This window comes from Panthera onca, chromosome C2 (assembly GCF_046562875.1).
Source record: "Panthera onca isolate mPanOnc1 chromosome C2, mPanOnc1 haplotype 2, whole genome shotgun sequence".
In the NCBI taxonomy this organism is placed as follows: Eukaryota; Metazoa; Chordata; class Mammalia; order Carnivora; family Felidae; genus Panthera; species Panthera onca.
In genome coordinates, this window is record NC_138347.1 from 42301015 (window position 1) to 42327447 (window position 26433).

Consider the following 26433-nt stretch of genomic DNA (forward strand, 5'->3'; position numbering starts at 1 on the left):
GGCAACTTGCTTTTATCAGATAGGCTATAGAAAAGTGACCATGTGTGACTTACAAGGTTAGATAATTAAGGACTTTGCAATTTCTCTCTACTCTCCTTTGAATTAGTGGTTCTGGTGACGCCATGTCAAGAGGCCACTCAAGTAACCCTATGCGAATGTCCATGTGGCCAGGAACTGAAACCTTCTGCCAAAAAAAAATTAATAAATAAAAATTTTTTAAATAAAAATAAAAAACAAAAAGCAGTAACAACATCAAGGAATTGAGACCTTCTGCCAAAAGTTATATAACTAAGACCTGTTGGAAGTGAATCCTATAGCCCTGGTCAAATTTTCAGATGATAGTAGCCACAGCCAAAAACTTTACTTGACTCTGACCTAGAACCATCCAGCTAAACCATCTTCAAATTTTTGACCCATAGAAAGTATAAGAGAATAAATGTTTGCTGTTTTCAGTCCCAACATTTTAAGATAAAATTTGTAATGTAGCAATAGATAATTATTAGAAATAGCTTCCCCTTATAGACCTTGACAGAAGGGTCATGTCCTTTAATGTCCAGAAGTAAATATGGCCTGAAGTGGGCTAAATTTTGAAAACATTCTAGTGAAACACACAGCTATTTCCTTCTAACAAACCCAACTCTTCCTATCCATTTCACCTTACCAATATTCTTACTCCAATCTACTACACTACTGATTTTCTTTTTCATTGAAATTGGCACTGGAATAATAGATCTAGTAAATTTTTCTTTAAGTAGGCTTAAGTCAGTCAATTTCTCATATTCTATTTTATGGTTTTCAATGAGGAGATTCTATAGTAGCATTGTCTGTTCCTCAGAAATCAGATAATCACATTTTTATTAACAAATAGATATTTTTGTGTTCCGATACCTCTGAATATTCTTGTTCTGAACTTAACATGAAATTGCATAATCTGTGGTTGTCTTACATAAACTAGTTTAATACCATATTAAAATATAGAATGATCTGTATTTTCGCATTCTATGTTTGAATATATCAGCACATTCATCCTTTAATACAAACACTTCAGTGAAAATGAATGTGAAATTATCTGGAGCAAAGCAACCTGCTGAGTTGTCTGTTAAGCAAGAACTGTGGCAAATAATGACTTCCTAAATTGGACAGTCTTAGGAGTGACATAATTCTGTCAATGGTCAAATTATCTTTGCTGAAATCCCACTGTTTTGTGCAAGGAACTCCCAAACAGAGTGCCTTAGGAGTAATATTAACAACCCTGGTCAAGTCAGTATCTATAATTTTCCATCTAACACTTCGTGTGTCCTTTGGTTCTTACAAAGTGGCAAAATTGTACTGTTTTAGACAGATAGTTCTCCTTGAAGTGGAAATAAACTCTATGTCTCTCTTCTAAACTGGATACATATTTCTCCCACTAATTATTTCATCACTGTATTTGGCTTGGCCAACTACTGTGTAGTTCATGATGGCTTTTTCTAGAATAAATGGTTTTAACTCCAAACTTGGAAGATATTTTTCTTTAAAAAAAAAAATTGAAAACTACATTTCACTAACATGGCATGGGAAGGGATAAGTTGTTCCAAATATCCAAGTTCTTGGTAGAAAATTTTAAAAGTTACATATGATGGCTACATTTAATTAGCTTTCCCAATTTCATAATATCCTAAGAGTGATCCAAACAACAACAACAAAAAACAACGAAATAAATGTATGTACAAATCGCATTATATATTTTTAAGAACGATACAGCAACACATAGACTGCATTATGATAAGAATTAATAATTCAGGGTATTTCATCAGGAAAAGTTGTCTGCAAGTTGATTTGAATATTCTTTTAACATCAAATTGGAGTAAGGTACAACCAGAGTCCCATGTATAAAGACTCAGTGACAGTTATTAATTGCTAAAATGAAGAATTGTGGCATTTTAAAATTAAGATTAACAATTTGCCATCACACCAATCACTCCTGACACTTAAGGCTGAACTGCGTCTCTTATGTTACCAAATTATGACAATACCAGCTCCTGTCTTCTACTGAAAGGGACATTTCAAAAGGTTGACAACTGATCCTCAGGAATCTGAAAGGAAATATCAAGTAGGTGTTACTTATCCGCATGTGAGGCTTCCAGGAAGACCAGGGAAATTTGTTAGGCTCAGTATTGCTGGAAATTCACTTAATGCATTCTGTCCTTCTCCCTAGTGTCTACACAGGAATGATTTAGGAATACCGGCTGCCATGTCTTGATTTAGAACTAAGATCTTAATCACAATAAAACCCCTGCCTTGGCAGACCTTTCCTGTTATCTTCATAAAGACCTCAGCAATAACAGGCACTCAATTCCTCACAATTCTCACGAAACCACCTTATGGTTTTTCTGGGCATCCATTCTCTTTTTGGAATTTGCATTTAGACCAATTGGAGATAAGATCTGGTGCTTCGGGGAGCAGGTGCGAAGAGACCCAACAAAAAGTAGAGCTGTGGAGGGCTGGAGAGCAGTGTGGGTTGAAGCAATCAATTTTATTGCAGGACACTTTTCCTCCTGCTACTAACAGCTGCTCCGAGGATAGTGGGGAAGCTACCCTGCTGTGAGATTTAAGTCAGAGGATGGAAAATCCACCTCATTTCCAGGCTGAAAGGTCCCACATTAAAAGACCATAAAGCTAAAGTCATTTAAATAGTAGCTCCAGGGGCATATTAACTTTTCCTTCTTATAAAATGTCTGTTAATATAGATCTCAAAGACAAGTTCCTGGTCACTTTAACATTCAACACAACATAACAGGTTTTTTAATTTGGTTTCCTGCCTCAGACTTTTGTGTTTGCGCAAGCTTACACACGCACACACGCACACGCACACACACACACACACACACACACACACACACACACATTTGATTAAATGAAGAAAAGAGCACCCTATCCCTTTTTATACATTGGAAGCCATCGCCTCCAAAAAGCTAACACTGGCCATTTGAAACCTTTGCAAAGCATTTAAAGTACTGAGAGGGACATTTCATCATTTCTGTTGGAAAAAAAAAATTATTTATTGCCACACATAGTGCCGCTACAAGCTTCAGGAGGTTTTAAAATTTCTGGATTGAGGATTTGGAATATTTCTGTCCTGGAGCAATGCCTTAGAGGAACAACTCTGGAATATAAATTGGCCTTTGAGAAGTCCAGTGAGTTAGATGGCTGGATGCATGTCAACTTGCAAGTGTGCTCAGGTCTTCATGGAGAGACCTGAGCAGCGGGCTGGCCTGTTCCTGCTGCCGTCAGCCGGATGGCCCCTTGAGAGATGCAGCTTATGGGTGCCGTACTCCAACCGTTAACTACTTGGGGAGAGCGGAGAGAGTGGGATTTAGAAATGTCTGGCAGCTCAAGGATCCGGTTGGAATGCCAAGTAGCAGCTGAGACAACTGTGTAATAGCTTTACATTCCCAAAGGAGACGGGATTAAAAAAAAAGAAGAAGAAGAAGACAGGTTCTTGTCGACTGTTTTGAGAAGAGATAATGCCAGTGCTTCTCAACAAGATCATTATTTTTGGTTTTAGAAATAATATATAAGTACATTTCACACCCAGGACAAATTAAAACACTGAATTTATAATCAGTGTGCCTGTCTAAATGGAAAATATAAATCTGGCTATGTGATGTGCTAGCTATTAATATTATATCCTAAAGAGAGCATGATGAATAAGATACTTGAATTACTGTAGTCAGTTATTGTAATCCTTTGTGCAGTGTAGACATTGGCGTGGGCAAATTTTGTATGAAATTTTTAAAGTAGTCCTACAATATAAAAATACCAGCATTATTTTATTTTAGGTAATCATTGTTTTTATCAAATTATTAAAGCCAGCAAAATCAGGTATTTAAACAGAAAACCGAGAGATCAATAGCTCTTGAAAGATGGCACTAAATAAGATACTATAGCATAACATTGCTTGACATTTCAAAATTAAGAAAAGTGTAAGTTAGGAATTTGTAAAAAATCAACTACTGATAGAAATGTATGTGATATCTGGAGATGAAATTTTTCTAAATCTTATTTATTTGTTGTTTTGGTGTGACATAACTGATTTGTCTCCGTGGGATTTGAACAGATTGCCTAGCAATCTCATTTTGAAGAAAATCAAGCTCTTTGTTTTAATACATCACTTTCCAGCTTTGAAACTCTAATCAGAACTTCCAGCAAATGCTCCTTCAGTCCTAAGAACATGAAGTCAGAGCATCCTATTTAGGGAAACTTCTCTTGAAAAAAAAAAATCTGAATGGATGTCTTTGCTTTGGTGCAAAGGAGAGTTCAAAGAGCTTGCCAATGCCTGGGCCTGGGGGTTTGTGCCCTGAGAGTGGGTGAGTCAGCATTCATTCTTCCACTGGCGCCATATGCTCTTGTCCTTATTTCCTTGGGTACCTGCCTGTCTCCGATTCCTATAGCTCATCAGGAAGGCAGCAGCTGTTGGACTGTCTTCCTGAAGATGCTTATGCCTTAAGCCTGAAACTTCACAGAAAAGGAAATGCTAACTTGTAAACATCATCACCCTTCAATCACTGTGTGCCTGAATCATGGGGAATACCCAAAGTGATTTGTAAACACACCAGCATACAGAAGTGTTCCCTATTACGTATCTTTTGCTCGGTCTTAAGGGAGAACAGGGCCCAGATGCTTATATAATTCCTACCTTAACCCCACACGTTTTGAAAATTACCAAGGGCAAGGGTAGAAAGGAAAAATACTTGGGTAGGTATGATGTTTACCATATGTACCAGATTTCAAGTATCTTTCATCAAGCATTAAAATATTCCAGATATTTCAACATTTTTGCCTCAAAAATGCCTATTCCATTCTGCCGCTGACACCTGGAAAGCCATGCACGTTCTATTCTGTGTCTCCACTAGTTTGGAAAATACAGGCCTGAGAGGGTTGGTAGAAAGCCAGTGACTCTGGGGCATATTGTGAAAAGTCTCTTCTTATCAAATTAGTACAATCACTTAGACATAAACGTATTATTTTGGACACAGCTGGTGCTTAGTATTACTAATTTTATTTTATTTAACTCAATAATAAATGTCAGATGGATAATGATACCTAATCATTGTTGTTCTATATCCCTCAAGAATACAGACGCACTCAAGTGGACTACGGCAAGATCCATGTTTTCCACAGGAGAAAACTGCAAACCAGTCAGCAAACAGGACATTTTCCCCAAGATAATGAAGGTCCTCTTACATGATCCTATGTACACTCACAAAGAAATATTCAGTAAGAGACCACCTTTGCCACATAACTTCAAGGTTCCTAAAACTCATGTAATCCCACAAAGTGTGCATCCTGCACTAGAAATACCTGCCATTATTTTTTGTTTCTAGGACTAAATGTATGCATTTTCAAGAGGTCCTCGTGCAAAGGAAATACATTATCCGTCATGTGTAGCAGCTTATCATCTTGGCCCTCATGATCTCATGTAGTAAAATTAGATTTTTTTTTTTAGCTTTCCACCAGAGATTAGGAACTATAACAAACTAAGTAGTTTTTTCAACGTTTTTTTTTTTTATTTTTTTTTTTTATTTTTTTTTATTTTTTATTTTTTTGGGACAGAGAGAGACAGAGCATGAACGGGGGAGGGGCAGAGAGAGAGAGGGAGACACAGAATCGGAAACAGGCTCCAGGCTCCGAGCCATCAGCCCAGAGCCTGACGCGGGGCTCGAACTCACGGACCGTGAGATCGTGACCTGGCTGAAGTCGGACGCTTAACCGACTGCGCCACCCAGGCGCCCCCAAACTAAGTAGTTTTTGAAAAGAGTGTGTGCAGCTTGGTGACGACCTAAACCCAGGGCACATTGTAAAGTGACACACACAACTGGGGCAGCAGAGGGACGTCCTTTGGACAGCCAGGAGGATGAGCTCCTGAGGACGCTGGATTTCTATTAGAGGTTATTCAGGAACAACTACAAGGAACAACTACACAACAAACTCTGCATCATATTTTTCAGCTCAATTACATCCCCTCAAATTCATATGTTGAGTGGATTTAAAGATAGGACCTTTAGGGATGCCTGGGTGGCTCAGTCAGCCAAGTATCCGGCTTCGGCTCAGGTCATGATCTCACGGTTGTGAGTTCGAGCCCCACATCTGGCTCTGCACTGACAGCTCTGAGCCTGGAGCCTGCTTCGGATTCTGTGTCTCCCTCTCACTCTGCCCTTCCCCCACTTGTATGTGTTCTCTCTCTCTCTCTCTCTCTCTCTCTCTCTCTCTCTCAGAAATAATAAATAAACTTTAAAAAATCAGATAGGGGCTTTAAAGATGTAATTAAGATAAAATGAGATCTTATAGCTGGGCCTCAATTTAAATGACTGATGACCTTAGGAAAACAGAAGGTTAGGACACCAACAAAAGGGAAGACCATGTGAAGACACCAGAGGAAGACAGCCATCTACAAGCCCAGGACAAAGGCTTCAGACGAGACAGCCCTGCAGACACCTTGATCTCCAGTTTCTAGCCTCCAGAACTGTGAGAAAATATATGTCTGCTATTCAAACCCCCCCCCCCCTCGTTTTGGAAGCCCTGGCAAACTAATATATCCTTTTTTTTTTTTCAGCATGTGGGCCAGAATGAAGCCAGCCTTAGGCCTAATAGCACGTTACACAATTTAAAAACTTCAAACATAATTTAATGGAGTTCAACAAAGTCAAAGAAGTAACGTTCAAAAGACACAGTAGACTTTGAGGTCAAGAAAAAGAAATAAATGACGAAATAGGAAGAAAGGCTCTAAAAGACCAAGTCAGAAAAATTATGAATGAGATGGCTTAAGCCAGGAAAAACAAGACAAGGGGAAAACATGTGAAGAAACAAGTAGTATGTAGTCTATAGTGGTGATATTAACCTGGTGTTGCCAAATGGCATGGAGAATATGAAATGAAATAAGGTATGATCTTTTGATACCCTGAATAATGGACCCTTGGACAAAGTATCCAAATTATAACAAAGAATATTACATTTTACTTTTAAAAATATTGTTATAAGTAAAGTTAAAAAAAAAAAACCCTGGAGTTTTTAGTAGAAAAGCTCTTTGGAGTCAATTCATGAATTGAGTCATAACATGTTTTTATATATTTTTAATGTCTATTTATTTTTGAGAGAGAGAGAGCTCATGAGCAGGGGAGGGGCAGAGAGAGAAGGAGACAGAGGATCCCAAGCAGGCTCTGTACTGTGAGTACAAAGAATGGTGTGGGACTTGAACCCATGAACCATGAGATCATGACCTGAGCCAAAGTCAGATGCTCAACCAACTGAGCCACCCAGGTGCCCCAAATTATAACATGTTTTTAAAACATACAATTGCATTATGTACTTACCCCTAACAATTTACGAAACTAGGCTGACAAAAGAGCTATTGAAAAAAGAGAATTTGAATATAAAAGGGAACATAGTCTATAGCATCCTTTATTACACTGTATTCTAAATTTATTTTCCTCATTTTTCTATTACCTGCACTATTTGTGTTCATCATAACTAAAGAAAGAACTGAAAAGTTACGGTAGTTAAGCTTATATGAGTATTTAAGTAACCATTCCATAAGACATGACAATAGACGTGAAAATCAGTATGGAAGCCATGATAAAAATAAAGAGGATGGGGGTTACTGGGGGTAAATACAGTGTTTGGGGGTTAATTTAAAATGCAACAGGGTTTGAAAGGTAACGAAATATGGCTAAAGTAGCTTTTCTTTTTTTTTTTTTTAATTTTTTTTTTAACGTTTATTTATTTTTGAGACAGAGAGAGACAGAGCATGAACAGGGGAGGGGCAGAGAGAGAGGGAGACACAGAATCTGAAACAGGCTCCAGGCTCTGAGCTGTCAGCACAGAGCCCGACGCGGGGCTCGAACTCATGGACCGCGAGATCATGACCTGAGCCGAAGTCGGACGCTCAACCGACTGAGCCACCCAGGCGCCCCTAAAGTAGCTTTTCTAATAAATACCTTGCTTAAGTATTACTGAGCACAAAAGATATAAAAGTAGTCAGACAATCCTGAGAGAGAAAAAAATTGGTCTCATCTCTCTATTTCAGAACCCATTTATCTATGATGGCAATTACCACCTTCTAGTAGGTATTTAAGTGTCTATCCTCACTAGTTGGACTATGGTTTTAATACTGAATTTTTTTTTTGTTTTCTACTTTTAATCCTTAACACACTCCCTTTTTAAATATAATCATTTAGAGTGTAAATCTGGATATTTTCTATATCACTAAGAGGTTGATTAAGATGGAATATTTTGTGGAATATGTCATTTGTGAAAGTCAATAAGCTCACTCCAATCCGAGACAATTAGAAAGAAAAACAAGAGACAGGACTAGTGCTGAATGTTTCCAATAAGCATTATTCCAGATCATCAACATGTCTTAGGAAGGTACTATCATGGAGCCAAGAACTCAAACAGGAAGTGATTATGATGCTGATGTCCCCCAGGAAAATAGAGATGCAAATAATTTAGCTGTAATATGGTCATGAATTTGAATGAACATCTTGAGATTGCTGATATGTTCTCTTTTTATTAGGGTATTATTGTCCAGAAGTTTATTATATGCCTGGCAGTATATTAGATGTCTCCCGAAAATGATCTTCAACCCTCAGACCAACACCATAATGTAGATTTCAGTATTCTCTTTGCTACCAATGAGTTGATAGAAAAACGACTGTTAATACTGAAAGCATTGTACATCTTTTCTTCTTCCTGCAAACCATTGTTGATTTACCAGCTCCACCTGAGAGCTGTAGGTCTGTTTGGAAAAAACTTCAGAGTTTGAAAGGTTGTCTATTTTTTTTTTTTTTATAAATAAGAAGATATAATTTTATATCCCTCTGTTTTGTTCACTATGGGACTGTATAAGGCATAAGCTCTACAGCTGGTGCCTGCAAATTTCATTCAGAGCCTAACTTCTTTTTTTTTTTTTTTGATGTTTACTTATTTATTTTGAGAAAGAGAAAGAGAGCATGTACATGCACATACACTAGAGAGCAAGTGGGAGAGGGAAAGAGAGAGAGAAGGAGAAACAGAATCCCAAACAGGCTCTGAGCTGTCAGTGCACAGCCCAACACGGGGTTCAGAGTAGGGTTTGAACCCAGGAACCGTGAGATCAGGACCTGAGCCAAAACCAAGAGTCAGACGCTTAACTGACTGAGCCACCAAGGCACCCCGGAGCCTAACTTCTAAGTAACAATAAACACAGCTCAACAAGGTCTAGCACAAAAGTCATTCTTGTTGAGTATCTGAGTGATCCAGCATGCGTATACTGAGGTTTCTCTTAAAATTAGGCTCTTTTCAGTAAGAATTACGATTCTTACTCTCAAGCTTGATTTTTTTAAAACTGAGCTTATTGAAGGCATAAATGTCTTCATTTTTTAAAAAAAGTACTTTGTATCTTTAAGAAGTTACCTAAATAGCACACTAAATTACATCCCTAGAAATCTTCCTTGAGCATTTTAATAACATATTTTGAAATTTCTCATCCAACTATTACCTTTATAATATTTCTGCCAAGGGGGATTTCTTGGCTGCACTTGATTCTTTTATATTTATTTGATAACTTATTTGGATTAAGACACTGCTAAGCCTTCTATTAAAATTCCACAACGGACTGAAAAAAAGAATTTCTCAAAGTGCCTCATGAAACTAGAGAACGTCTGAAAACTGAGAGAATTAATATCCATAAAATCCAAAGCATAATGAAAAAAAAATGATGTTCTACTTAGTAAAGATTGTCAAATTCACCTGCAGCACTCCATGGATTTTTCTTTATCTGCAAATTGCTTCTCAGTGTCTTCTTGTGAAAATTTATGTTATTGTTATTTTCACAGTTTAAATGTGACTCCCTGAATCCTCACTAACGCAATATAGAAATAATCAAATGCTTGTGCTAAGAATGAGAGAAATAATAGTATTATGGCTTTATGTCATCTCCATGATTTCTGCCTATGAGGGGTGACTGAACAGAGAAATGGTGGCTTCCAATGACAATCAGGTCACATGAAAGAGTTAAGATAACAAGAACTTCATTCCACTTAAAGCTGCCCAAAATAAGTAAGTTGGACAAAATGCTAAATAATAACCACATGAAGAATGTGTCCTACTTTTGGCATAACCAGAAGATGCTGTTAAATATTTAAATGGAGAACATGTATATATGCAGATATATATGTCAAATTTAAGGAAGCATACCCCCAATACTTGGATTAAGTGTTAAAAGTTATTCATTAGGATATGATAATATAGTTTAGTAAAATTTTACCACATTTTGTTCTGTTCACATCTTTGAAAATAACCCAAATGAAAGTCTGTGAAAAATCTCTTTACAAATGATCAAATAGATGACTTACTAATCTTAGCAATTTATGATCCTGCTAATGTTAATACATCACACAAAAATTACAATAAGAAAAAATTTCCAACTTTTAGATTGAAAAAGAAAGACAGAAGTTAAATATTTCCTTTTCGATCAAAGTGCTATGAACTTGAAAGGATTTGCAAAGTGGAAACAGGTGTAGTCAACTGTTGGAGTATTTTTAAAATTGTTTGACACGTTATAATAGTGTGATCCAAAACTGAAACTTGACAGTACTATAAGCATTGGAAGATCATAAATCACTTTAGACAGCACACCACAGTCTTAGTTTTTGCCCACTATAAGTATTTTGTAATACTTTGTATTTTTAATATGGGAAAACGTTTTATTAGTTTTGTTAATATGAAAAAACTTGGTATTATTTTGCTTCCCAATATATAATAATATTGTACTTGCTGACACACAATACACGAGAGTATACAAAATAATTGTGATATTATAATGCATTAGGAAACAAAATATTACCAAGTTTAAAGAGTAAGATGAAAATTTCACTTTCTTCCCAAATATTCAACACATTGTATATAATCCCATATTGTTCGTAAAGCAATTAAAGATTTTTTCTGCTTTGGCATATTTTAGATATTTAGTTAAAGAATGAACACTTATGAATGATAATTTCAAGTGGATGTCATACATATCCACATTTTATAGTTGATTTAATTGATGCATAATTAAAATAACAAAGAAATTAGAACAGTTAAAACAAAAAAATTCATATTAATTTTGTTTTCATAATTAAGGACAGTTTCATGCAAATGCTAATAATTTCATGTTTTACAATGGCACTTTTCAGTGACCCCAATTATTTTTCATAGAAACAACCTCAAAACAATTTTATTTATCCCTATCATTTCATAGTAACACTGTGTGTATAAAACAATCCAGGTCAGAAAAATGGCACACGGGATGCTGGCTTCCTCTCTCACTCCATGCATCACTCTTGGAGTAATGTTCTCACTCCAACTACAAAGTTTCAAAAGTTAACAGCCATGCTGAATTCTTAAGATTGCTTCATCGTTGCTCAAAAACAGCCTGCTATATTGCCTTTCAGTATGTTGAGAAACAGGAATAAATGGAACCTATTTTTCCGTCAAAAATGGATATTTTAACATGAGCCAAAATGTTTAATTATTAAAGAAATGTAATTAACCAATTCGCTTTAGGTTAGCCCAAAAGATGTCTTTGAAAACTTTACTGTTGACATACACATTATATCCAATTCTCAAAGAAACAATAAACAGTTTAAAATTTAAAATAATACTTCTGTCAATGTTCCTCTGTTTGAGTTTTTCCCCACTCTGGTCCCAGGAGATTTCTGCTATTTTTCCATTCAATTCCCTCATCTCTTTTTAATTTCTAGTTCTACTAGGAATTTTTAACATTGAGCTATGCTTTCCTAATGCTTCATGATACTAACAATATACACTTTTACTTGATTTTTTTTTCTATTTTCTAAGGAGTCTCTTTCTGTTGTGAAGTTTTCAAAATCTGAATACATTTCATGGATTGAAAACATCCAAACAGTCTCTAGCAGGAAAATATATAGCACACAGTACTTTAAAAATGCATACAATAACAGCTGGGATTTATAATAACAAATGAGGGGAAAGATGAAGGAAATATACAAATCATAAGCTTCAAGAAACACATAAATCTTTATGAAGTTTTATCATAACTCAGACAGAACGTTATCCTTTCAAAACCTGCCAGATCACGCCAGACATTATACCCGCTTTAAAACTCAGGTGCTTTGAAGTTATCTTTGATGTCTTGTTGGTATTGGAGTTTTGGTCACTCTTCAGATCACAGCAATGCCTGCCTTGGTTCTATGCTGTCCTATTATTTCCCTAGGGCAGTCATTGTGTCTTCTTCCCTTTAATATAAAAATACATAGTTCTGTTATCTGTAATAGATAATATGAAAATGGTAAATATTTTTTGCATAAAAATGTTAAATGTATAAAAGATAATAGAGTAAACTGAACTTGGTAGATTGCAAAGAGAAAACTTTTGTTTTTTTTCTTTCAAACTACTGTCCTCTTCAAACTCACACTACTTAGTTTTTCTTGCCTGCAGATGAAATTTGGGCCAGAATGTATAGCTTTTCTCATATGTAACTTATTTATTCATTCAAAACTTGTTTAAAATGTTTACTAAGTACCTAACACTGTTCTACATGCTTAGACACACCAGTGGCCAACACCAAAGTTTCCTAAAGAGTTTATATTCTAGTTGGGAAAAGGTATCAAAAGTAATTCTATGGGGGAAAAAAAGTTAAAATAATCAAGCATGGTAAAGGGAGTCCAGTTTGGGGATGTGAGGAGCAGTACAGAAGGTGTGGGGGGAGGTCAGGATTTAGTATTAAGTACGGTGATCAGGGTGAGGCCTCCTTGAAATGGTGAAATTTAGACAAGGTGGTAAGGTTAGCCAAATTCATTATCTGGTAGAAGAATTTTCCAGAACAGATAGAGCAAAAACCTTAAAATAAGAATATATCTGGTATGCTCACATAACATCAAGGAAGCCAGTATGCTGAAGCTGACTGAGCATGTGTGAAAATGGTAGGAGGAGTCAGAGAGCAGAGGTGGGTAGCAGAACATGAGAGACCACATTGGCCACTTTCTGGATTCAGGCTTCTAATCTGAGTGAAATGGAGATATGGCATCGTTTGACTTATATTTTACAAGGATAACTCAGTATCCAGGCAAGAGATTATGGTAATTCAGACCAAGGAGATAACAGTGGAAGTAACTTTTTGAAGACAGAATTACCATCATTTCCTAACAGATTTGATATAGAATGCAAGAGAAAGAATGGAGGTAAGCATTGCTCCAAGGGTCTCAGCTTATACCGGAGGAACAATGGAAGTAGAGCAGATGTCCAAAGGAAGGATTATTTGGAATGTCAGAAGTTTTATACATGGTACATTTGTGATGTCTATTAGACAGACACAGACACAGAGATGTTGAGTAGGCAGTTGGATATATAAGTCTGTAGTTTGGAGTACAGTCTGATTAAGAGGCATAAAAATTTGGGAAGTCATCAGCATATAGTTTCTAAAGTTATAAGACTAGATGAGATCACCATAAATCTTTAGCTAAAAAAGAGAAGTCCACAAACCAAGCTCTAGGCCATGCCAACAGTAATGGGTCGGTTAAAAGATAAGGAATTGACAGAGGTAACTGAACAACCAGTAAGTTAAGAAGAAAACCAATCAAGTGCAATGATCTGGAAATAAAATTTTAAAAGGCAATGTAGAAGGAAAGAGAGAGAGATCAACTATACCAAATGCTACCGACAGGTTCAATACTTCCAGTAAAAACAGCCATCATAGTGTTAGAATTCAGATATATAGACAGAATTACATTTTGTTCTGGAAACTAGTAATCAAATAACCAACAGCATAAGTCTTCAATAAAAAGGTCTATCAAAAGTTACAGAGTTTCTGTTAGCATCTCTCTGCTGTCTGTTAAAACTCTTGATCTTAGTAAAGATACTATCATTCCTCACATGGGATGTATCTGAATTGGATTTCAGCAGCCAAAATTTCCACGATAGTGGTGGCTACTGAACCCAAATCCACAATTTTTGGCATCCTCCAATTGCTTTTTGCTCTTGAATAGAAGGAATTTGGGTTACAAAAAAAAAATCTTTAGCTCATTCTTCATTTTCTGAAACCTTATAGACTGTTTCAACATATGTTCAATACCATATTTATGGCTGTGCCTGACTCAGAAAACTGATTGCATTTAATCCTCATATTATTACCTTTGGGAATAATACAGAAGTGCATACTTTGAAATTTTTTTCCCTAATATTGAAGCTTAAAAGACCATAACACAAAACTATAACACAATAAAGGATGTCTGCCAAATGCCAATCAATCATTTTCCAAAGGGGTCTTTTTGGGAAATTAGAGATAAAACCCTTCCTAAGTGCTTTCTAAACATTAATACTGGAGTTTTAAAAGAAGAAGCTAAAGGCATCCTTAGATACTTGGTGTCATGCTTCACTAATTCTCTTAACTTGAAGCATCCAAAATCCAGGGTGCCCAGACCATCTCTTGCCTTATGAATAAATATCACATAACTAGATTTGACAATAGTTCATCTAAGCTTTATTTTAAAAGATTTCTCAATTAAAGCTAATCACTTAAAACCCAAAAGTTTTTCAAACCATAACTTTTTTTTATATCACTTTAACTTTTAGCAAAATATAGACGGTTTCTTCATAAAAGTAATGGATTTAATACAAAAAGTAGCATTTTCATTTTAATAAGAAATAACAACATAAAATATTAAATATATGGTATAATCAGGCACTATCCAGGATGCCTGAAATACACAACTCAATCAATTTTCAAAAAATCTTCTGATTTTAGATACAATTATGTTCATTTTATTAATAAGCAATCATGTTGCCCAAGTCCAATCTAATAGGTGTAAGTGAATACTGCCCCTTGGAAAGCCACTGTGCTATTTGTAGCTCTGGAATATGAGCGTCAATCCTGCACCTGATATTTATTGTTTATATCATCTTTAGAAATTCACTTAGCCACTCAGAAGTCTTAATTCCTGGGGTGCCTGGGTGACTCAGTCAGTTAAGCATCCGACCCTGGCTCAATCATGATCTCACAGCTCATGAGTTCGAGCCCCACATCGAGCTCTGTGCTGACAGTTCAGTCTGGAGCCTGCTTCAAATTCTGTGTCTCCCTCTCTCTCTGAACCACCCCTGCTTGTGCTCTGTCTGTCTGTCTCTCTCTCTCTCTCTCTCAAAAATAAATAAAATTTGTTTAAAAAAATAAAGAGTTTTAATTCCTTCATCCATTAAATAATAACATTTCCCATGTAAATTGTCTTTATTTTTAAGTGCACTATAGTTGAAAAGAACATATACTGTAAAATGTAGAATTATAATGTAAACAAACACTTCTGAAGTCTCCTCTGGCAGACATTGCTAGTTGTATTAGTTAGGATTCTCCAAAGTAAGAGAACCAATATGATGCATATAGACAGATTTATTTTAAGGAATTGGCTCATATAACTGGAAACATTTCTGTATCTCTCAGTGGAAGCATTTCTGTCTTTGGTCAAGAGTTCTTGACGAGCAAAGTCTGAAGATTATGTGGACAGGGAGCAAAAGTGTAATCATCAGATCCTTAGAGGTAATAATGAGTGGTGATACTCTCATTTCTACCCCTTAATTTCTGGATCCATGAATCGTGAGTGTGGAAGAAACAGCACCTTATGTTAAACACTGATTTTGAGTATGTACCAACTCCTGAGAACTTTGCCTCAGCCCTGTGAGGTACAGCCTTTGCCCCCTCGCTGGAACTGCAACTGAATTTTCAAAAGACCATTCCCCCACTCTATCAAGCCAGCTGCTTCACACAGCCAGATCTTAGTAAGACCAGTGAATTCCATGAGTATCGGCCCATTTGCTGTGAAGTGGGTTCCTTGATCAGAATCAATGCCGTGTGGAATACCATGAGAGGAGATAAGGCATTATGTGAGTCCACAAACAGTAGTTTTGGCAGAAGCATTACATACAGGGAAGGCAAATCTGTATCCAGAGTAAGTGTCTATTCCAGTAAGAACAAAATTGCTGACCCTTCCATGATGGAAGTGATCCAATGTAATCAATCTGCCCCCGGGTAGCTGGATGACTACTCCAGAGAAATGTCTCTACATCAGAAACTCTCTGCTTCTGGCACACTGGACACTCAGCAGTGACTGTAGCAGTGGCTGTTGGCCCTCATAAGTAAAAGTCCCTGTTACTGAGCTCATACAAAACCTGCCACCATGGACACTTTATTCATGAGCCCATTGGGCACTGACAAGGATGGCCAGAAAAAGAGGCTAACTGCCATCCACAGAATGGGTCATCCCATCCACTTGATTATTAAAATACTCCTATACTGATGTCACTCTTTGGTGAACATTCACATGGGACACAAATACTTAAATTTTTTATCCATTCTGAGAGCCCTATCCACATACCTCTTCCCAGATCTCCTTCTTACTAACTTTCCAATCATCTTCCAAGTCCCTAACCATCTACTCAAACCGTTGGCCACAACCCATGAATTGGTATACAATCCCATATCTAGCCATTTCTCCTTGAACAAAAAAGGAACCAGATACACTGTTGAAGTTCTGTCCACTGAGAGTATCTCCCTTTACTACTGTTCTTCAGGAATGTCCCAGAGAAGGGCTATAGTGTTGTAGCTACCCACTTCTAGATGGTGTCTGCCTATCATACAGACTCATCTGTAAACTAAGCCCAAATTTCCTCTTTCCTTATCAACTTATCATAAAGAACTTCCTTATGAGGCCATAGCTGCAGGCTGTGAGAAATAAGGTAGGGTAACAGAAGTGGGGACCACGGGTATTTGGGAATTTCTTAATGGAACCTACTTGAGCCTCCAGAGCCTGTTGGAACCCAATTCCACACGAACTACTTGCTTTTGATGGTGGTGTGCTACTGTGAATACCCAACTTCATGGCTTGGGAGTCAGAAAACACCCAGTTCACGGTACTTCAGGTTGCCTGATAAGCTGAAGTTATCATGGTGGATCATGGTTAAAATTCAGTCTCTACTAAGGCCCAGTAGCAAACCAAAGGCTGTTTCTGAAAAGGAGAATAATTATCCACAGAAGATGACAAGGTTTTCTTCCAAAATCTGAAGGTTTTAAGCTGATATTCATCTATAGGGGCATGCAAAGGCTCCAAGCAAAATCTTTATTTGCCACTGACACATCAAGCCCCATTGGATCTACTAAATCAGATGGCCCAAGTGGGAGAGCAGCTAACATGGCAGACTGGACCTGTCACAGAGCCTTCTGTTGTTCTGGATCCCAATAAAAAGAGCAGTTTTTTGGTCACTTGGTAAGTGGGCTGGAAGAACACACCAAAATGAGAAAAATATATTGCCTCCAACGTCTAAAGAGACCCGCTCAATTTTACATCCTGTTTTTGGTTGTGGGAGGGACCAGATGCAACAACCTATCCTTCATATTAAAGTGGGTATCTTGACGTGCCCCACAGTACTTGAGTCCTAGAAATGTCACTGATGTAGGAGGCCCCTGAATTGTTGTCAGATTTATTTCTCACCCTCTGATCTGCAATGTCTTACCAGTAAGTCTAGAGTAGCTGCTACTTTTTGCTCGATGGATGAATGTCATCAATATAACGACCAGTGGGTTATCTTGTGGAAGGGAAAAGTGATCAAGATTCCTGCAAACTAAGTTATAACATAGAGCTGGAGAGTTGACATAACCCCAACATAAGATAGTGAACGTGTGTTGTTGGCTCTGCCAGCTGGTTGAACTACTCTGCTGGTCTTCACTAACATGGATGAAGAACAATTATTTACCAGACCAATACATACCAGGTACCAGGGAATGTGTTAATTTACTCAAGCAATGAAACTACACCTGGCACAGCAGCTGCAACCGCAGTCACCACCTGGTTGTGCTTAGGATGATCCATCACCATTCTCTAAAATTCATGTTTCCTGCACAGCCAAATAGGCAAGCTGAATGGGAATGTAGAGGGATTACCACCCCTGCATCTTTCAAGTCGCGGGTGGTAGCTCTACTCTCGGCCATCCCTGCAGAAATAAGATACTGCTTTTGATTCCCTATTTTCATAGAGGCAGTTGTCCTACATAGAGCCTTCCACTTTGCCTTTCCCACCTGAAGAGCCCTCAATCCACGGATCAAGAGACCAGTGTGGGGATTTTGCTAGTTGTTAAGTGTGTCTATTCCGATCACACATTCCAGAACTGGACAATTAACCACAGGATGGGTGAAGGGACCCACTGGCCCCACTGTGAAATGGATCTGAGATAAAAACAAACACCCAAACAACAACAACAAGAACTGGCCTTCAAATGCTCTCACTTTGGTAGATCACAGAGGTGTTTTGGGTCTCCTGGAAACAGTGTCAGTTCAGAGCCAGTGTTTACTAATTCCTGAGAAGTTTGCTTATTTCTTTTTCACCAGTGCACAGTCTCCTAATGAAATAATATATCCTAATGTGTACTCAACCTATGCTAGACACTTAATTATTTCATTTACAGCCTTAATAGTTTAATTTTTAATACTAGGCAGATAACTTTTTTCTCTTTTCTATGAAAAAAATGTGTAATTACCCTAATAGTCAGAGTTTTCTTTTAATATCTAGAAATATATTGTAGCTTAGATGTAGATGATGTTAATATTTTCCTCAAATGGCTGTTATGAGGATTAGTTATAATAATGCAAATTTGCTTTTGTAAAAGAAATATCTTTTAAAAAGTTACTAACAATTTTGGGGGGTGCCTAGGTGGCTCAGTCGGTTATGCTCCACCTCTTGATTTCGGCTCAGGTCATGATCTCACAGTTCATGAGTTCAAGCCGCGCATCGGGCTCAGTGCTGACGATGCAGAGCTTGCTTGGGACTCTCTCTCTCCCTTGGTCTCTGCCCCTCCCCCATTGTCTCTCTCTCTCTCTTTCTCTCACTCTCTCTCTGTCATCTCTATCTCTTTCTCATAATAAATAAACTTCAAAAAAATAAAAAGTTACTAACAATTTTAAATATCTGTAAGGAAAACAGATTAATCGATATTTGTTCTATGTTCCCCACTATATAACTGAACCAGGACTAGGGCTCAGATACTCTGATACTCATTAATTTTCTAAGAATTATAGTCCATCAGGATCTTATATTTCTTAGGTAAATGATAACCAGATAGCTGGATATGAAAAAGAGAGAGAAGGAGAGGAGAGGAGCAGAGAGAGAGAGAGAGAGAGAGAGAGACAGCAAGACAAAGATATTGAAGAATTAATATATAATTTACTCAAACAAAATTTTATTTATTCTCAGAGATAGAAAAGATTCTCCCGAAGCTACCCATTTTTCTTAAATAATTACTGTCAAAGCAAGAAGTACAACCATCTTTGAAACCATAGCAGTTTCTGTTTTAGCAAAAGAATACGACTCTTATAACTTGGATTACAGATCTGAGATGCTCTGGGTGACATTTGTTGCCAATGGTGTCCAAGAAGTATCACTTTGTGTGAGGTAGTAAATAAATTGTCACGAAGAGATTGGATCTTAGAATAAAAGAAGAATATAGAATTCTAGACTGTTAGAAGCCATTTCACCTTGTTGCTTTATATCCCGGAATCTGAGATTCTACAATATTAGAAAAATGTAATAGGTTCTACCTCCCCTGGCTTTTTCTCAAAATATCCATGAGACTCTAACTCCCAGGTAATGCCACTAGCTCTCTTAAACATGGAAATTGGGTAAGAAGGTCGAACTTGACATACAGTACTTATCTTTGAGCAAAAGGGAATTGAAATAATTCCTTGGAGGAAAGGTGAAAAGTCAGAACAAACTTTGGTATCCACAAGAAGGTAATACCACATCCAAGTTAAATTGACAGTAACATTTCTCTTCATAAGTTGAGCAAATGTGCCAAATAAGGTAGAAATCCCTCTTCTGCACTCTGGAGTTATGAATAAGGATGGGCCAGAGAAGCAAGAATTTGAATGAAGATGTATAGACACCCCTTGAGGTATAGCAGCTAGAGTGAGCATTCTAAAATAAAAGATCATGCCATATGTCTGCTCAAACCCTTATCATGATTTCTTATACTCAGAGTGAAATAACTTCTTTTTTTTTGAAGTTTATTTATTTTGAGAGATAGAGGGGTGTGAGGGGCAGAGAGAGGGAGAGACAGAATCCCAAGCAGGCTTTGCACTGTCAGCACGGATCCCACACAGGGCTCGAACTCATGAACCATGAGATCGTGACCTGAGCCAAAACCAAGAGTCGGATGCTTAACCAACTGAGCCACCCACGCACCCCCAAAATGTATACAATTCTAAACAGGGCCCCTCAGTATTCACTCCCAACCTCTATTATCTCCCTGACAACACTTCTGGGATCAGTGCTGTGAAACAAACCACCTTAAAATTGACTTTAAACAACTCAATTAGTTCTTATGAACCTAATGGTCAACTGTGTAGTGTCCACTGTCAGCTGGTGGGTTCCCCAGAGCTGACTGGTCCAGGAGGACCCCAGGCAGATGCCAGATGCCTCTGCTCCACTCCGTGCGGTCTTTCATCCTCCCTGGGCTGCCCTGGGCTTCCTCCGTAGCAGCAGTAGGGTTCCAAGGGAAAGGGAGAGGCTTTTACCAGCTCCCTCAAATCAAGTATGCTGCCATCCCATTGCTGAAAACAAGACAGCTGACCAAGCCGATAGCCAGTATTGAGAAGGAGTCAGTATTGAGAATCATGATCAAAGAGCATGGAGGAAGGAAGGCAGAAAATATTGGGGCCATTGTGAAAATCATTCACACTTTTCTTTTTTACACTTTTTGCTACCCTTCCTTTCGATCACACAGGCCCAACCATACTGACTTTCTTGCTGTTCTGTGAACACAACAGACCGCTTCCTGCATTGGGATCTTAACTTGGCTGTTCCTTCTGCCAGAACTGCTTTTCATTAGATATTGGCTTGGCTGACTCACTTATTTCAAGTTTCTGTTCTAACCTTTCCTTCATGAGCCCTACCTGCCCACTCTATTTAATAAGACAATCCACCACAACCCCCTTACTTGTTCTTTTTCCTTTTCTATAACCTGGAAGAATTTCTTACATAATGTTGCAAATGGGGTTTTTTTTGTTTCTTATAAATTATGGGTTTGTGTTGTTTCTTGTCTATTTCTCTTTTCAGTTAAATGTAAGCTCTGATCTTTGCCTATTTTGTTGAATGATGTAACTTAAGATAATTGTTAAATTTAATTTAAAATACTTGTTAAATGAATTAGATAGATTTCTGCTTCTGTAACTTAAATGTGAAAAATGTGAGCTTTGTGGACATCACAAAGTGCACAACAATCGGAAAATGAATACATGATAAATAATAAATATATAATAAGTAATAAATACATAATAAATATGAATGTTCTGTTCAGAAACTTCAAAACAGGTAGCCTCTGTTTTGGAGCAAGTCACAGCAGGTGCAAGCCCAGGAGGCGAAAGCCAAAAAAAAAATCATTTTATCCAACCTCCTTATTTAATTAACGAGGACAATTAAGCCCAAAGATGTTAAGTGTATTGAAGAATGTTAAAAAGTCACGTGGTGCAAAACTAGGATTAGAACCAAATCTTCTAATTACTAATACCATATTCTTTCCACTTGCTCATATTAACAAAATCACAGCTCAGACGAAATTTATAACAATCAAAAGTGCAAAGGAAGAAATTTCCAGCATTATTGAGTATTTAAAAATACAGGGCTTTGAAATTAAGCTTACAATTCCTAATTTCACCAAATTGAAATCCAATAGTCTGATAAATTCATTTCTCAAAAAGAGCACAGATGACTGTGGTTTAGCTTGTCTGAATGTAAAACGGTAATAGAAAAGAGAGATGTCTTCCTGAATCTAAATTTACAATCTCATTGAACTAAACTATTGGCTTCTGCCAGTCGGTGGGAATTTCATCTTCAGTACTGAAATGAACATAATAAAAGCTACTACTGAGAAAGGGAAAGATTGTTTCAACTAGTAATGAGAAGGAAGTAGAAGTTATCACTGTAAGTGAATATCTTTTTAGTCTATTTGCTGCTGAATAGTTTCAAAGAACTTCTTTTTTTCTATTTAAACAACCAGGGAGTTAATTTTCCTAGGAGAAAAGCATCTAATAATTGTGGTTATGCTTCTACACACTGAAATCTACCAGTGGAGTATAATTCTCCCACAGAGTTTTATAGAATGAGAATCTGGGTCAGTGTTTTATATCACTGACTTCTAACCACAAAGTAATGTGATACTCCCTCCTTGCTGCAATGGAAAACCAGGAAGTTAATAATTTTGTAGCAAAGTTTATCATTTTCTTTCCCAGACAGACATTTTGTTCTTTTGGTCTTGAGATTCCTCCCCCACTTCGATATTATAGCTAATTGAGATGCTTTTCTAGCTGATGAAGGCTGAATGAATCTTCCCTGGTGAAAATATTATACATTTATAGCTACTAATGTCCCTCCATTTAATTCCCACTTCACTGGCAATAAATTAGTTATTAGGTTTCCTATACAAATTGGCAACAAAAAGTCCATAAAACTAATCATTTAAAGGTCGATGTTTATATAGTTAAAGAAAAATAGAATCTAGACAACCAGTTCAATTCTTTGCTTTGCACCAATTAAGAAAAATGTTCTTCTACTCAGCAACCACTACAATTCTATTCTGTAAAATAAAATTAGAATTTCAGCACCATCTGCAAATTCTCTCACATTGAAAGTTAATTACATTATCATTAAACTGATTTGTTAAAGCTTGAAATGTTGTGTTATAGCAAGAAGACATGAAGACTCTTTTCAAACTCTGGTATCAGATTGTTCTCATTTCCAAACAAAACACTGCCTATGTATTCAATATAATTTTGTTAACAACTGAAATGGTAGGATTCTTTATCCCTATTATTGTACAAGAATGTTAAGTTGTCTCTTTGGGAATAAAGAAATAGTTTATAACAATTACTTTCTAAATTTTAAAAACTAGCAAATTTATCTCCCCCCCCCCCCAGTAGTATGCATTTTTTATTTGAGAAACTCAACTTCCATTGCAGATACTTCAAACCTTATTTAAATGCAAATGGTCCTGAAATACTTTCCTTCTACATACAATTCTCAATTGGAGACTTAAACAATGTAAAGAAAAAGATTTGATAAGCAACTCATTAACTGGAGATTTTCATTAAGTTCATGGTCTTCCTGGAAATATTTTAGTTTAAATATATTTCACACAATATAAGTAAAAGTAATGTATTATTTTGCAGTGATGTCTCAAGAAAGAAAAATATGCCTAACATATTTGGATGATTCCTGAATTATAAATATAACAATGCTAGAATTTTGTTACAACTTTGAAAGCTTGAGGGTCGCCCCCTCCACCATATTTTCTTCTGGATTCAGCAATGCAAAGATCTATGTTTAATGTAAAAATCCTCCTAAATTTGAGTACGAGGTTTCTAAATTATTTAACTTCTTTAAAAAGGGGGAGGGAATCCCTCTTTTTTCCATTTAGTAAATTATTCTAAAAAGTAAACGTAGCATTAACTGTATATATAATAGATTATTAACATGTCAGCATAACCAAATCAGCTTTCAGTTTAGCCTCTAAAATTTAAAAGAGGTTTTAGTAACTTGAAAAAGTATTGTAGGTTCTGACTGTGTTTTCTATATCACCATACTTCTTTTGGATTTGAAAATGGTAAGATGGACCATTGTACTAGAAACACAGAACATATCCCCATTCCAAAAGGACAGGAACCAAAAGTGTATCTTAAAAAAGTAGAAGTCTACCTGGGTCATCTGGCCAAACTTGCCTCGCAGCATTTCACACACAAGGCAATTTATTCTTTAAATTGAGTAACAGTTTCACAAAAGAATAACACTATAAAAACAGACAACACCCCTGCCCTATACGACCTCAATATGTCTTGCTGCCCAATAAGAGAAGATACTCAAAGAGAGAACAGAAATCCATAACCAGAGTGGGAAACAGTCTTTCAAGTATGTATTTCTCTACAAACAAGTAGCAAGAACAAGAGGGAGAAAGTAAATCAATTCAACAAGTTGTTTCAATGAGGAACTATCAAACTATCTGAGAAGCAACAATTTTCAGAACAATAAGCCCACCATTTTCAAACAGAAGGAGACCTGGTACTCGGGCTATTTAGGACCATAAGGAGATGAGCAAATATTTAAGGATGTAGACACTGATATTTTAATTTTAATTATTTTTTTATTTTTAATTTTTATTTATTTTTGAGAGAGAGAGAGACTGAACATGAGCAGGGGAGGGGCAGAGAGAGAGATTCCAAAGCAGGCTCCAGGCTCTGAGCTGTCAGCACAGAGTCCCATGTAGGCTCAAACTCACAGACCGCAAGATCGTGACCTGGGCCGAAGTCAGACACTTAACCTACTGAACATCCAGGCGCCCCGATTTTTTAAAATAGTTTTATAGCCTGCAAAACAGAAAATAACAATCACCAAGTTATATTTTCCATTCCATTGGGTTTAATGGTACTTCAATATGGTAAAGTAAGTCTGTATGCTTGAACTTCATGATTATAAAATCTCATCTTACAGAGACGCCTAGGTGACTCACAGGGTTAAGCCTCCGAGTTCAGCTCAGGTCATGATCTTGCAGTTCATGAGGTCAAGCTCCGCATCAGGCTCTGACCTGGCAGCTTGGAGCCTGGAACCTGCTTCAGATTCTGCACCTCCCTCTCTCTCTGTCCCTCCTACGCTTGTACTCTGTCTCTCAAAAATAAATAAACGTTAAAAAGTTTTTTAATCTCATCTTACAGTATCACTGTTAACTTTAGAGAATAATAGCAATAGCTAACATTTATTAAAAGTTGATGACAGACTAAGTGGGTACTGTTCTAAGTACTTTTTTTTTTAGCTTATGTAAATCCTCACAAAATAAATTATCTTACCTATTTTTATAGATGGGATAATAAATAAAGGCACAGAAGGGCACCTGGGTGACTCAGTTGGTTAAGTGAGTCGGATAAGGTCATAATCTTCGGTTCAGGTCATAGTCTCATGGTTGAAGTGTGAGTCCCGCAGTGGGTTGTCTGCTCTCAGCACAGAACCTGCTTTGGATTCTCTGTCCCCCTCTCTCCCTGCCCCTCCCCTGCTTGTGTTCTCTTTCTCTCTCTCTCTCTCAAAAATAAGTAAAATATTTGAAAGAAAGAAAGAAAGAAAGAAAGAAAGAAAGAAAGAAATTTTAAAAACACACAGAATTTAAATGATTTACCCCAAATCACATAGCTAGTAATATCAGAACTAATATCTAAACCCCTAGTCTGACTCCCAGGCCCACCTACTTACATACAGTTCCTTATGTCTTGGAAAGCTTGATGAGGAGTGCCTGGGTGGCTCAGTTAGTTAAGTGGCCGATTCTTGCTTTCTGCTCAGGTCATGATCTCATGGTTTGTGAGTTGGAGCCCAGCATCCGACTCTGTGCTGACAGCTCCAGGCCTGCTTAGGATTCTCTCTCTCCCTCTTTCCATGCCCCTTCCTTGTGTGTGTGTGTGTGTGTGTGTGTGCTCTCTCTCTCTCTCTCTTTCTCTCTCTCAAAATAAATTTTAAAAAAAAGGCTTGATGAAGTCAAAGGAACTTGGACATTAGCAACAGAAGCTTAACTTTTTATAGTCAGGTCCATTTTTTGGTGAGTGATCTTGCATATTACTTTTTATTCCACTATACTTTAAGTTCAGAGAACAGCTATACCTTGCAAAGATTGGACAAATACTCATTTTAATCAAGGCCATAAATAACATTTGCAAATAAGCCAACATTTCCCTTTGTTCTGATCATTTTCCCCGTGTGTACTCTGAGTGCAGAATTACCCTGAAAACGACTGCAATCATTTGGCCATAGGCTTGGGCTCCTAGCTCCTTTTTTGTGAGGTTAAGAGCTGTACCCACCTTCACATTCCCGGTATCTTTGTAGGGTGCACATCAGTTAGATAAGATGTCTAAAAAGTATTAGCCACTCGGCTGATTGCCTATTGCCCTGTCATAGCAGCCTAATTCTCTGACCTCTCAACATAGAAGCAGGATAAGAAACCTGCACTCTGTGAAACAGTATACCTACCTGGATGCCCCATAACTGCCTAAATTGAGAAAACGGGCAGCTACCGGAACCCAGCTTACTTCTCTCTTTCTGTCAACATGTGTTGCTAAGAAATCACTCTGTCCCAACAAGTAAGAAGCTGCACACAGTGAAGAATCGACAACTCTCCTAGGATCCACAAAGGAGAGGAGGACACAGAGAAAACCCTGATCCCAAGACAGGAGACACAAAGAAGTACACACAGGGAGTCGCGGCTTACTGGAGCTGTGTGAAACTGCCTCAGGAACCAGCGCTGGGGTAGGAAAACTTGAACTGTAATTGACAAATTGCTGGAGGCTCAGTGTGAACAAGACAGAGAGTTAAAAATTCCAAGGAGACCCAGTTA

General features: G+C 37.3%; 1 long non-coding RNA gene across 1 annotated transcript in view; it reads right to left on the minus strand.

Moving 5' to 3' along the window:
• The window catches only part of LOC132683818 (uncharacterized), a 129917-nt gene that overhangs the window by 60798 nt on the left and 42686 nt on the right, over positions 1-26433 (minus strand). Inside the window, exons 3-4 of the long non-coding RNA XR_013557882.2 lie at positions 3708-3785; positions 2016-2075 (exon numbers count right to left, since the gene is read on the minus strand). This is a non-coding gene — a long non-coding RNA (uncharacterized LOC132683818). The remainder of the gene's footprint in view (positions 1-2015; positions 2076-3707; positions 3786-26433) is intronic.